Source organism: Cavia porcellus, unplaced genomic scaffold, assembly GCF_034190915.1.
Source record: "Cavia porcellus strain 051 isolate PalLab524CR breed Dunkin Hartley unplaced genomic scaffold, mCavPor4.1 scaffold_1, whole genome shotgun sequence".
NCBI classification, from domain to species: Eukaryota; Metazoa; Chordata; class Mammalia; order Rodentia; family Caviidae; genus Cavia; species Cavia porcellus.
In genome coordinates this window covers 198260180-198273020 of record NW_026947484.1, presented here as the reverse complement: position 1 = coordinate 198273020, position 12841 = coordinate 198260180, and the positions used below count along the sequence as shown (strand labels likewise).

General features: G+C 48.2%; 1 protein-coding gene across 13 annotated transcripts in view; it reads left to right on the top strand.

Annotated features, from left to right (window-relative positions):
• Dennd1a (DENN domain containing 1A) overlaps positions 1-12841 on the top strand; it is a 489363-nt gene that overhangs the window by 439278 nt on the left and 37244 nt on the right. The gene's annotated exons all lie outside the window — the stretch shown is intronic.

Genomic DNA, 12841 nt, shown 5'->3' with positions numbered 1-12841 from the left:
GATTATTACTGTAAGACCTGATTTGGTTGAAACAGAAGAATCATTCTCCTCTCATCAATCTTTTTAGATTATACATTCCTACCTCTTTTAACTTGAGCGATTTACCCCTTTTCTGCTTTTGTGCCTGGAAAGGATGTTATAAAAAGTGAAATGTACTGAGTGCAAAAGAAAAAGCTCAAATGGGCAGTGCTCATTTGGTTAATGATTATCTTCAAATTACAGTGATATCGGGAACCCCCAAAGCGCCGACTGCTCCCAGCTAGGCCCTGTTGGAAAATTCCGCACCCTAGTTTCCCGGCCGTGTTTGCTGAAAGCGCAGCCCCTGGTTGTCACCAGCATGGCATTCCACAGTCAGCTTCTTGCTTCCCTTTGTCCTCATTCCTGCACACACTAACCTGCCATGAAAGGAGCCCCTCGCTGGAGTTTGGAGCCCATTACAGAGAAAGAGGGGGCGGGGGGAGTGGGATTTCATGGTGTTAAACATTCCATTTTTGAAACACACAAAAAAAGGGAGCCCCTATTTGAAACAGAGAAAGACCTTCTTTCCATTTCAGCAAGAAGTAGAGATGCTTTAATGTCATTCCCAGCTAAATGCAGAATAAGACTGTGCATGCACACGGGTGGGGGATAAACAATTAAAAAAACCACCCCAAACTCTGTTGAAATAAGAGCTGTCTGTGCCTTCACAGGTCTGCAAACTGGAGAGGATGAAAGTGGCTTTTTTTCCCGTTTGTCACTTCCCTCACGTGGCTGCCAGCATTATGCAAGTGTACAGGAAGGCAGGATTTTTTTTTTAATGCATGCATGTGGATTAAGGTCAAGCCCCTAGTATCAGCCATGCAGCAGGCTCTCTCCCTTCCAGCTGCAGCCACAGAGCCTACCCACAGCCACGAGATGCCTTAATTGAGACGTGCTGTCAAAGTGACAAACACATTTGCATACAGTCTACCCTCTATTTATTTTCTCTGGAAAGGTCTACAGTCTGCTGTTGGTTGAACACTCTTAATCAGTTTGCTGTAAGTGAACTGCCAGCTAGCTCACTTGTCCCTGCCCCTTCTTCATTAGGTGACAGATTAGCTGCTGGGGGATGGGCCAGGAAACCACAGACCCCTTTCTTTTAACTCTTTCCAGCTTTGCTGGTGATTGGCTCTCCTTCCTTGCTTCCCTGGAGCCTGGTTTGATGGTCCATTGGCCACAGCATGTAGAGCTGCTACTACTACTGGCAGTCGAGAGTTTTAGGGGCTCTGGTGTTCTTTCTAAAAGACAGGCCTTTGAGTTCCAGTTCAAACATTTTTGCCACACTCTCCTACCATCTGTAATGTTTTTTGTTGCTTGATCTTTTTCTTTAAACAGACTCAAACCTGATACCCATACCAACTTTAGCTTCGTCTTGTAATTGATATATCATAAGTTTAATGGACTAGTCTACTTTTTTCTAAACATATAAGAAAATGTTATGCTTATCCATAGATAAGTGAAACGAGTCATATAGACCCAATAGTATACATTCTCTTTTGGGAGAAAAAAATGGATTCCATAATGTCATTCATTGTCTCAGTCACAGTCCATTGAGGAAGGGATCATTAGCCCTATTTTATGGACTCAGAGATGGTGCTCAGAGAACTGAAAAGAACTGCCCAGGACTGTGTCACCAGCATGGAAATAGACACTTGACTTGAGGTCTTCAGCTGTTCAATATATCTGTTGAAGCTGATGTGTCCCAGCAAAATAATTCACCTAGCAGATCCTACACACTAACCTCAGAAAAGTCCTTGCCCTGCATTTGCATTTCTCTGGGTTTAACTGAAGACCCCAGTGGGCATCCCCATTATTGAGATGGTTGCATAAACCCCTCCACCTTACAAAGATGGTGCCCAGGCATCTAGCCAGGGGAGCTCCATGGTGACATCCCACTGGGTGACGGGGAGGGATGTTGGTCGGGAGAGAAGGCACTCTCTTGTCCTCTGTCTCCAGACCTCAGCAGAGTTTAGATATGCTTATCCATAGATAAGTGAATGAGAGACCACCCCTTCATCTTCATTCAGTTGGGTAAGGTACTGAGTATTCAGCCCTCAGCCTGGGAGGGTGTAATGGTGGAGGGAGATCCCACACCCATAGCCCAACCCAGAGTACGAAGGGAACTGAGAGGGGTGAGCTCAGTGCACACTGGTGGCCTCAAAGACTCTCCATAGTCTCACCCTGGACCTTATATTAAAAGTTATTTTGTCAACAAACCAAACTCCCTAGCAGATATAAGTTACATCACTCAGTGCTTGTGATGAGCAAAATCAGTGGATTCATAGTTGGCCTTTGCATTTTTATCATTTATAGTTTCTTTGAAGAGTTCAAAAGTGTCAAAGAGCTTGAGAATGCCTATTTTTACCTTGGAAAATGTTTAAAGAGGATTTAAGTAATTATTTCCCCCTTCTCATGTTTAGAATCTGTTGAGAAACAAGGTCTGTGAGACAGTCAAATGAGATTAAAAGGCCAGCTTTTAAGACTAAAAGGAGAATGTTGCTTTACACCTGAGGCCAAATGGTTGCCAAAATATTGCCTCAAAAAAATTAATAAATGAATAAGATATTTAAGAAATGAAACACTGCCTCAGAATTCCAGAGACTGAGTTACTTCATACCGGATAAGTGGACTGTGACACAGCAGCCGCAGGCCCCCAGCAAAGAGGGACGTGGGCACAGTGGGGAGCCGGCAGGGGTCCAGGGACTTGCTAAGTTCCTTCCCAGACCCCAGGAAAGGGTCCACCTAACCCCAGGGAGGGATGAGAAGACAGGCAGAAGCCACCTAAAGGTTCCTCCTGCTTTTCTTTCCTGGGAGGGGGACTGGCTGCAGACAGGATCAGGAAGCAGTGTCCTCCCCAGCAGGGCCGGCAACTTCCCCAGCTAGAGCATCCTGCCTTGAGCCGCCCCCGCTCCTGAGGAGAGTCAGCAAAGGCAACAGCTCCGTGGAAACCGCTCTGCTGTCTGGTTTAATCGGATGGCCCAGCCACTAAGTACTTTCTCATCTCAGGTCTTAACCATGAGCTAAATAGGAAGAAAGCCTCATAACCTGTGTGTAAATGAGGAAACCGCTCCACTTGGACCATGTTTGCTGGAAGGAATAATGCAGTCCTGCCTCAAAGCCAGCGCAGCTGTCTGCTTCTCTTGACCATGTGCTGCTCTCCCTCCTGTCAAGGGAACTGGACTGGCTCTGGAGTCCAGGGACAGCCTGCTGAGGCTGTTGGCCAGAGCCAGGGTAACTTTCTCAGGAGCTCCCATTGGTAGGAAAGCCCATAGCCTAAAAATACACAGCAAATCCTTTTCAGGGACCCCTTCTTTGTGTTTTGCCCGACTGACTGATCTACAAACAGAGTAATTACCTGCTTTCCAATCTGTCGAACTCTACAAAGTATATATGGAAAGTGCCTTTATTATTCTCTCACTTGAGCAAATCCTATGACATTGTTTAATGTAGAGTTTAAAAAGCTGGTTAAGGGGCTGGGGATTTAGCTCAGCGGCATAAGCACCTGCCTTGCAAGCAGGCAGTCGTGAGTTCAACCGGTACCGATAAAAAGGAAAAAGACAAAAAAAAAAAAAAGCTGGTTAAACCAGAATTCCAGTTGAGCACCACTGTGGCTTCCAGAGAGCTGGACAGAGAGCTGTGGACACCACCCTAGGACCAGCTGTTGGATTGTGGGGAGTTCTCGATTTTGAGGCATGAGCTGGTCATTTAGTACCCATTGCATTCTGGGCAGAGGGCACTTAGCCAGCAAATGGCTTCACAGCACCCTTGGTTCTGAGTGCCCTGATGCACTTGTGCTCCATTGAGGTTGGAAGTAACACTAACTTCAATTCAGCCATTGCTCCCAAACATCTCCAGCAGGTGTTCTGTGTTTTCCAGACACCTCAAGTGCTGGCCTTGAGGGAAAACACACACTCCCCACCCATCCCTATGCTTCCTCCATGCAACTGGTGCTGCTATTCATACAGAACGAGCTCCATACAGAAACTGCAGGGCCTCTTCCTCCCTCCTCCCAGCACTGTTAAGTCCCTCCTCCATCAATTCTGCTGCAGCCTGGGTGCCTGTCATGTAATCACCCAGCTGCACTGTGCCAGAGTCCCCTGAGCTGCACCCCTACAGCAGTCCCCACACAGCCTTGATGGGTGCCACCTGAACTATGCAAAGGAACTGTGTCACCCCTCTGCTGGGCTCCCCTAAAACTTCCATCTTCTGCCTTGGCACAGCTCATGAGGACCTTCATCACCTTCCTGTTCAGACTCACGGCAGTTCCCTTTTATAAATCCTCCCCCAGAAGAGCTGGTTGTGCTTGTTTGTGCTACCCCGGGCTTTGCACATGCCACGCTTCCCACACAGCCTCGTGATCGTCTCTTTAATGCTTGCTTCTTCCATGAAAACTCGAGTCTCTCAGAATCTGTTCTGCGGGGCCTGCCACAGAGCTGGCTGTCAGTAAACATCCCAGGATTTTGTTATTGCTGTGGATATTTAAATCAGGTCATAATTGATTGATTATTGTTATTGCTGGACTGTGTGTCCAGCAAGTTATTTGGTTTCATTTCAGTTGCTGTGCAACTGAATTTCAATTCTGTTCATTCGAACAAGAAAAATGAATATTCAATTAGTGGTCAAAAACCATTTCCAAATTCACTTTCCATTTAAGGATTAGTTTCCAAGTAGAAACAGCTTTGAGTTATAGGAGCTTAGATCCTGTCTTACTTTATTTTGCCTATTTTTATGAGATCCTAAGGGAAGGGAGAAGAATAAGGCAGAGGACTAAGACTTCCACCCTGAGGGCTAGCGTACCTGTGCAGGGGAGAGGGGAGAGAAGAGCCAGAGAGGAGAGAAGCCCATCATCCGAATATCATGCAGAGTAAAGCAGCTGCATAAATCAGACATGAAAATTCAACTGTAAAAGAGACTCATGATACAAACCAAGTATAAAATGTGCATATAACTTGGATTATATGGGATTTCATTAACCTCAAAGACATTCTTCTTGTGGAAGTTAGAAAATTTGAAGATGGGCTGTGATGGTAGATGACATTGTTAATATCATGGTTTTTGCATGTATTCCTTAACTTATTCCTAGGAGATGTATGCTGAAGTATTTACCAGTGAACCATAATGATGTCAGAAACCTACTTTCAGATGGTATGACCGAAAAATAATACATACATGCAAACACATATGCACACCTGCTCAGACATTCACATATATAACTCATTCTTAGAGATGGGGAAAAACCAAATACAGACACCCTTCTTTTCCTAAATTGAACTGCTGATAGGCAAATACAGAACAATTGCTAGAGACAGTGAAGTGGCATGGATGAAGCACAGATTGATTTAATGATTGACTGACTGATTGATTGATGTAGAGACATTATGTAGTTTAGGCTGGCCATGAACTCCAGTGTAACTCATGCTGGCCTTGAACTCATGGAAAGCCTCCTGCCTCAGGCTTACAAGAGCTAGGATTACTGGGGAGTACACCACCCCATTTAGCAAGCACAGATTTTAGAATCAGGCAGTTATGGGCTCAAATTTCATTTGTCACTAACTACCTGGTGACTTTGAAAAAGTTCCTTAACTTCTGTGAAACTCAGTTTGCTTACCTTTAGTCAGGAGTGACAATACACATCGAGTTTGCTGTCACGATTAAATGAGATGTGGCCTATAACTAACTTGTGCAGGCTGGCATGTGAGTCTGCAGTAAGTATCAGTCTGTTTCCCCGGTGGGCAGGAGCAGGGCTGGGTATCAGGCCCCCTAAGCCCTGCCTTCCCAAGGCGTGGCTGTTCTTTTAGGGCTTGGAACATGTACACCCCTTGGACTGCCCTCCTCCCTGTGCAGGCTTGTAACTGACCTCTGTCCCTCAAGCTCTTGATAGGAAAGCAAAGTCTAACCCAAAGGAGGCCAGGGATCATCATGCTGAAGGAGAGGTTCTGGCAGTGTGACCAGGAGCTGGTACCCGAGACAGCAGATGAGGCTGTGCAAGTCTGACCTGGACTCAAAGGGTTGGGATGGTAGCAGTTTGGGACACTAGCCTCAGGCATGAACAGGCTGATGAGTGTGGGGTCTACAGTCTAAATGTCATCCTCAGAGCCCTGACACTGAGCTCTGTGTAAGCCGCTCCTTCCACCCCTGGTTGTTTCCAACTCAAATTTCCGCCCTTCCATTGTGCCTTTTTTTGCTCTTTTCAACCAGTCTGTGTGTGGGAAAGCAGAGCCACCGCACTCTGCCGGCTGCCTTCCCTCCAGCTCTGATTTGGCCTTTGTACCAGCTGCAGTGACCATGACAGTGCCCTGCCTTCCTTCCTGGTGGCATGGCTCTGCGAAGTTGTTTCAACTCACTGCCATTACCAAAAGCAGCACATGGCCCTCAGCCAGCAGTGGGTCTTGGTTGAGAGTAGCTGGCTAGGGCCGTCTTCATATGTGCACGCCACGTTCCACAGCCCAGCTGAGCCCAGAGACAGCTTTGTGATGAAAGCTTCACAAGGCTGAGATTCGCTCTTCTAGACAGACACATGTAATTTCAGGAAAAACTTGCCAATTAAAAAAGAGAAATCAGGCCAGGCATGGTGACACATGCCTGTAATCCCAGCACTCTGAAGGCTGAAGCAGGAGGATCATTGTGAGTTCGAGACCACCTGGGCTACAAAGTGAGTTCAAGGCCAGCCTGAACTGCATAGTGAGACTCTTTCTCCAAAAAAAGAGAGACAGAGGCAGAGAGAGAGAGAGAGAGAGAAAGAGAGAGAGAGAGAGAGAGAGAAATTGATCATATTCTGTAAATTGAGATTTCTGACCAAGCAGCACTGCCTTCTTAAGGAGTACTCCTCTTACTGCTAGGAGCTGGTGAGACCAGAAAGCTTGGCAATGCGGACAGAGCTCTTAGTTTGCATGGAAGGGCTGAGAAATAGTAGCAACCCAATGAAAATTCAGCTTCAAAACAGCAGCTTGCTTTGTAAGCTATACCTTACCACTGGGCACAGTGAAGGTCAGCTGCTGAAAGGCTGGGGCCAAGGTCAGCCTCGTCCCTCAGCCAGCCATCCTTCTGGGATCTGAGTACTCAAGTGTCAGGCTGAGGCCCTCCTGTGTGCTAGGGTTCCAATGGTCCAAGAGTGGCTGGGGTGGGGCTGAGTTGCTCACCACCTGCCAGGCTCCCCACTGACACTTGCAGAAACAGGTCTTCGCCTCCCTTCAGGTACCTGCACCAGCCATTCAGCAGGTCTGCCTGCTGCCTGTGTGATCAGCTTAGCTACTCTGTGAAGGTCTTGGGTTTTATCCCTTCAAGTACAGAGAAGATGGGGACTTCACTGGGATGTGCGACTCAGTAGTGACATTCAAAGCCTCTAATGATTGAATCTTTGCAGCTCTACTCACAGTTTCCTCTGGGTCTGCAGCAGCCTGGCAGGTGGCCTGGGGTCCCAGGAAGTTGGACTGGCGAAAGGCCTGGCTTCTGGTTTCCTTCTAGACCTCAGGCTCTGCTTAATGTTTCAGGACCTCAGTCAGAGCCAAAACAAGTAAAGCTATTCCTAGTGGAAACTCTGTACCAAACTCACCATCAGTCACCTAGGAATGCTGGGTGCTCACCTGGTGTGCATGAAGTAGAAAACGATATGAAACTAGGTTTGTTTAGGAGTTAGTATTGACAGTGTCAGGAGACCCAGCAAAACCAGGACAGGGCCTGCCCTAGGGATCTGCATTAGTTTAGGTACTTGGGGTTGCAAGAGATATAAACCCCAAAAGAGAAATTGTTACCTCGTCCTGGCCTCCAGGATGGTTTGAGCCTCGTTGTTTCTGCTGTATTTGTTGGCTCTGCCTCTTCTGCTGTACCATGCTATGAAGCTTCCTGTCCTGAGCAGTGAGATGAGTGCAGCCACTGTAAACCACACCCTTCTGTGGGCAAGACCAGCAGGAGTCACTTTGAAGTACCTTCCACACAGGCATGGGCTTTTCTGACCAAACCGGTCACTCTGGACAAAGGCTGGCTGTGTGCTATGGATAGAAATGCATCTGAAGCACATACCTAAGAGACAAGGTAATTCCTATAAAAGAAATCAAGCAGCTATTACCATAAGAAGAGAAAATAGATCACTGCACTGAGGCCAAACAGGAAACACGGTCTCAGCCTCTTGTCCTGTTGTCTGATAGCAGGGAAAGATCAATATCTGGAGCTGTGGGATCTTCAGATCAAGAGTATGCAGGACTGAGTCAAGGTCAGATATCAGCTAGGGCATCAGATAGGGATGGGACGGAAGAAAAACAGCAGGTCAGTGCATGGGAGCCGGGTGCCCTAGGTTGAAGGGATGGAGTCAGTTGTCCACAGCTCTCTGTGATGGCTTCTTGGAGAGCGGCAGGATCAGCTACAGTCCAGGGTCCAGTAGTGGAGAGGCAGAGAAGCCAAGAATCTAGGTCATTTGCCCAGCTGATAATCACTGATGGCTCTTCTGAGTCACCTCTGAAAACAGGGATGACAGTGACCCAGTCCCTGGCTTCTGGGGTCCCAAAGTTAGGCTTAATTCATCTGGTTGTTCTGAAAAGCCTATGTGATCAGGCTGTGGGGCATCCCCAAGTTCCCCATTTGCCCTTTTCATTTGTCTTAAATTCCTATTAGCTTGGTCCTCAGAGCCATTTCTCTACCAGCCTCCTTAGGAAGTACCCATCACCTCCTCCCTGAGGACTTACTGGACCGCACTGCCACATCAACACAAAAGCATGATCACACCATTACTGCCTGCTTCAGGGGCAAGGCAGAGTGCTTAATTCCCTACAGTGGGTAAGAGCTACTTCTTCAGGCTTTGTCCCAGATACGTGGGGAAGACTCCAAGCTCAGGAAGTTAACATGGCAGCTCTTCTGGGTTATTCTAGCATGGGATGGCAGATGACTTCCTGCTAAGTCCCAGATTTTCCTGTCCCTGCACCAGACAGTCCCCATTTGTTTTTTCCAGCTGAGCACAATGAAGAATTCTCACCTTTAAATCATTCCTCTCAGGCATGGTGGTGCATGCCTGTAATCCTAGCACTTGGGAGGCTGAAGCAGGAAGATTGCCATGAGTTCAAGCCCGGCCTGGGCTGTATAGTAACTTCAAGGCCAGCCAGCCTTGAACTGCATAGTGAGACCTGGTCCAAAAATAAATAAATAAATAAATCATTCCTTTCCCCCAAGTGAGTTATGCACAAAGAGGAATGAAAATCACATTGACTGGCCACAGCATGGCTGATTGAAATGGAGTCCAGCTACAGGAGGGCTGGGCTGGGCTGGGCTGTGTTTTGTCCTCCCTTCCCTTAGATGGCGCTCTTCCTAGGCTCTGGCCTGCTTCTGACTGCACTCCATGGGAGAGCCCTGGGGTACACTGCCATGGTTTCTAGCACCATTTTTGTTTTGGCATCTCACAGTGCCCATTTCCAACCCGTTCCTGAGCTTCTGGAGTGACAGCCTGCCCAAGGACTCCCTACATCTGCCTCTCCCCTGTCCCAACCTGTACCAGTACATCAGATTTTATGTCTTCTCCTTTGACCTGTGAGACCAAGACTCAAAGGGTATCAGCAAACACTAATTAGTGTTGTCATAGGCAGCCCTTTGGCCCTGCAGAGTTTGAGCACCACTCCAAGATTCCCTCCCTGGTTACCGACATGTCTGTATAGTGAGAGCATCCCAGCCTTCAGGGCCCTGCCAGCAGCCCACTCTGAACCCAGTGGGCTTTCAGGTTCAGAGGTCCCTGCTGCCTCTACAACTGGCAAGTTCCTGCTCACTTTCAAGACTACATGAGTTGTCCCTAACAATGGGCAGAGTCCTTTTCTCTACCCACTCCCTGCCCTCAGACACACACGTTGTCTTTGTTCACTGGCTCTCTTAAGAGCACTTGTTCTAGGCCAGACTCCAGGCTGGCTGCAGGGGGATCCCGAGATGAATCAGCTCCTACTGGCTGTGTCCTCAGAATGTCACTCATCTTCCCTCCCACCTGAGTCCCACCAGCCCTCTCAGTAGCGTTGCCCTGGCTGTGGCCCTCAACCCCTACCCTTTGCTACAGTGGGCTAACATCACCCCTGTCGGCTGCTGCTGGCGGTGCACTTATGCACAGTTCCCAGCCAGAGGCAGTGTTGGCTTCATCTTGCTATTCTTGGCACCTCACAGGGCCTAGCACAAACAAGCTGCCCGGTGGGAGTTTGAGGAATGACCAAATGGTGAGTGAGTGAATGCATAAAAAGTAGCAAATCGGGAAGAAATGTGAGCAGGTTGACTCACACCTGTGCTCTTGAGCAGCTAATCCATTCAGTAGGGCAAAGAGAGAAAGAGAGAGCCCCTCATTCCACAGTGCCTGTATCCACTTGAGAATCCAGCATGCAGAGCAGTGTTGTGAGTGACAGGTTTCCTGAGTCCCCGAGTCTGTCCATTTCAGCTTTGTGACAGTGGGACCTCTTTGCCAGGGAACCAACCAGAACCTAAAAACAGCATTTCTTTTAAGGTCTGCATTGGAGCTGCTCCATATCTAGCTCCCTGCCAAGGAGATATTGAGCCCAGCAGGACAAGAGTAGAAAATCTGATTCAGCGAGACCAGAGGAGGCATTTTCTCAGATTAGAATTCTCTGTGCCAAAGGTGGGGAGTTTATCACAGCAGGGAAGGGGAATAAAACATAAAATATTGAAAATAAATTATATCCCACAAGCAAGATCCTCCAAAAGAGTCAGCTCAGTGTCCAGGCTGCCCAGGAAGTCCCTGCCCTATGGCCACAGGAGTGCCCGCATGTGAAGAGCCGCCCACCGCATATCCCCCATCAATCGCCAGCCCATCAGAGTCACACACGCTTGTAGACTAGGGAAATTATTAACGCGCCCACATTGCAGCAAGGGATGACAGTGACCAGCCCAGAGATGAGGCAACAGCAGGTCAGATGGATTGTGAAGGTTTTCATTGTGCTGTGGACCTACTGTGTCAGAGCCTCCCCGAGCATCATCCTGCTTAACCTTTTCAGCAACTCTTAAAGCAATGCAGTGATTATTCTCATCCCAGGAGAGCTGATGCTCAGAGAGGTGAAGCAGCTTGCCCAGGGTCAAGTGACAGGGCCAGAATTCAAACCCAGGCCTATCTGCTGCTGGAGCCCGAGCCCTCCCTACCCCCGCCCCCTCAGGTCCACTTCATTGGTTCTACCTACTTTCTCAAGCACTTAATGGGGCCTCCAGTGTCACTAGCCAGCAGTGTGGCTTAGGATGACTGCAGAGGGCAAGGTCACTTGGTCTCTCTCTCCTAAGACTCAATGGTGGCCGTCCTTGTCAATGTCTGCTGTGTTCCTGGCACTGTGTTCAGAGCTCACATGTTTTCACATCCCTCTTCCCAAGACTGCTGCATTTGCATTAAGGACCATTGCCACCCCCATTTTCAGCAGGAGTGAGGGCCTTACCTAATCCCGACTCCTACAGTGAATTCGGGTTGAACACTCCTGCTTCTGCCTTACTGTACTGCCGGGTAAACCCTGGGACTGTGGGGTAATGACAGCAGCTCCCTGGCTGTGTGCCAGTCTCTTACACACTTACCTGAGATCGCGTTGACTGTGTCCCTAATTGGGGACTTTTGACTGGCTGGTTTTAGTATCAGTCTGCTTAGTCTATGTCTTCTGGACTAAGACATTGTATCACACTTTGTATATACTACAAAGAATTTTTCAATACAGTATAATAAAAGAGAATATACAAAAGGGACTTCTCCAAAAGGATAGTTTATATCCCACTTTCAATGCAGAATACCATGAGGGGAAAACATTGCCCAGAAGCAGTTTAACTGTGTTTCTGGAATGTTGCTGTCCATCAGCCACTTGGTTCCGTGACTCTAAGTATTTCTTGGATCTCCTTGAGATGGCCAAGTTACAGACCTCCTCAAGGTGAACTTCTGCTGACATACTCCAGAGGGATTGGCAGGGAATGTTTCCTTGGGCAGCAGGTCGGACCTTGGCAAGATGGTGTCTTGAAAGGTCTGGTAGGGTGAGCAGTCAGCAGGAGGCTGGAGACTGACTCTCACCTGTGAGGACTTTTCTGTCGGCAGCGGAAGGGAGGGGGAAAGGGAAGTATGATATGTACTCCGGGTATCTGCCAAACACTTTCCATTCCCCTAGCCGTGGCAACCCCAAGAACCCTTCTTCCCCTGCATTCCTCTCATCTTGTGATTAGAAATCCTGAAGCTGTGGCTGAATATGGAGGCACACACCTGTAATCCCAGCTACTTGGAAAGCTAAGGGGCCATCCTGGTAAAGGTAGGAGTGAAAGAGATACAGGACCAAGTGACCTTGTCTCAAAATAAAAAAGGGCTGGGGGTATACGTCAGTAGTAGAGTACTTGCCAAGCATTGTAAGGCCCTGGGTTCAGCCCTCAGCACTGCAAGAGAAAAATCCTGAAGATTTGGAGTTCCTTGCTAGGAAGTTATTCTTTTCTGGCCTTATGAATTCCTTTCTTCACTCCTGAAACTCATAGTAATGCATGCCAGGTACCAAAACCCAGTGTCACGGGGGGATGAGATGTTCGCTGCCTTCGTGGCACTTAGGTCTGGGAGAGACAGCTGACGACACCCTGAAATTCCAGTGGACACAGGCGCACTCATCCAAGCAGAGCACTGAAGGCGCATGGGGGAGCAGGCCAGGCCTTCCGAGGCTGTGACCCTGCAGCTAGATCTTGAAGATAAGTTGTATGTCAAGTGGAACGTGGCGTGCGCAGAGGAGATAAGCGACTTTTCACTTAATTTTCAGGGAAAATGGGGCTAGGGTGGCGATGAGAGGCCAGGAGGATCAGGAGCCAAATGGTAGAAGTAGACAGTGACCAGGCCTTGAGGGCACTTGAGTCA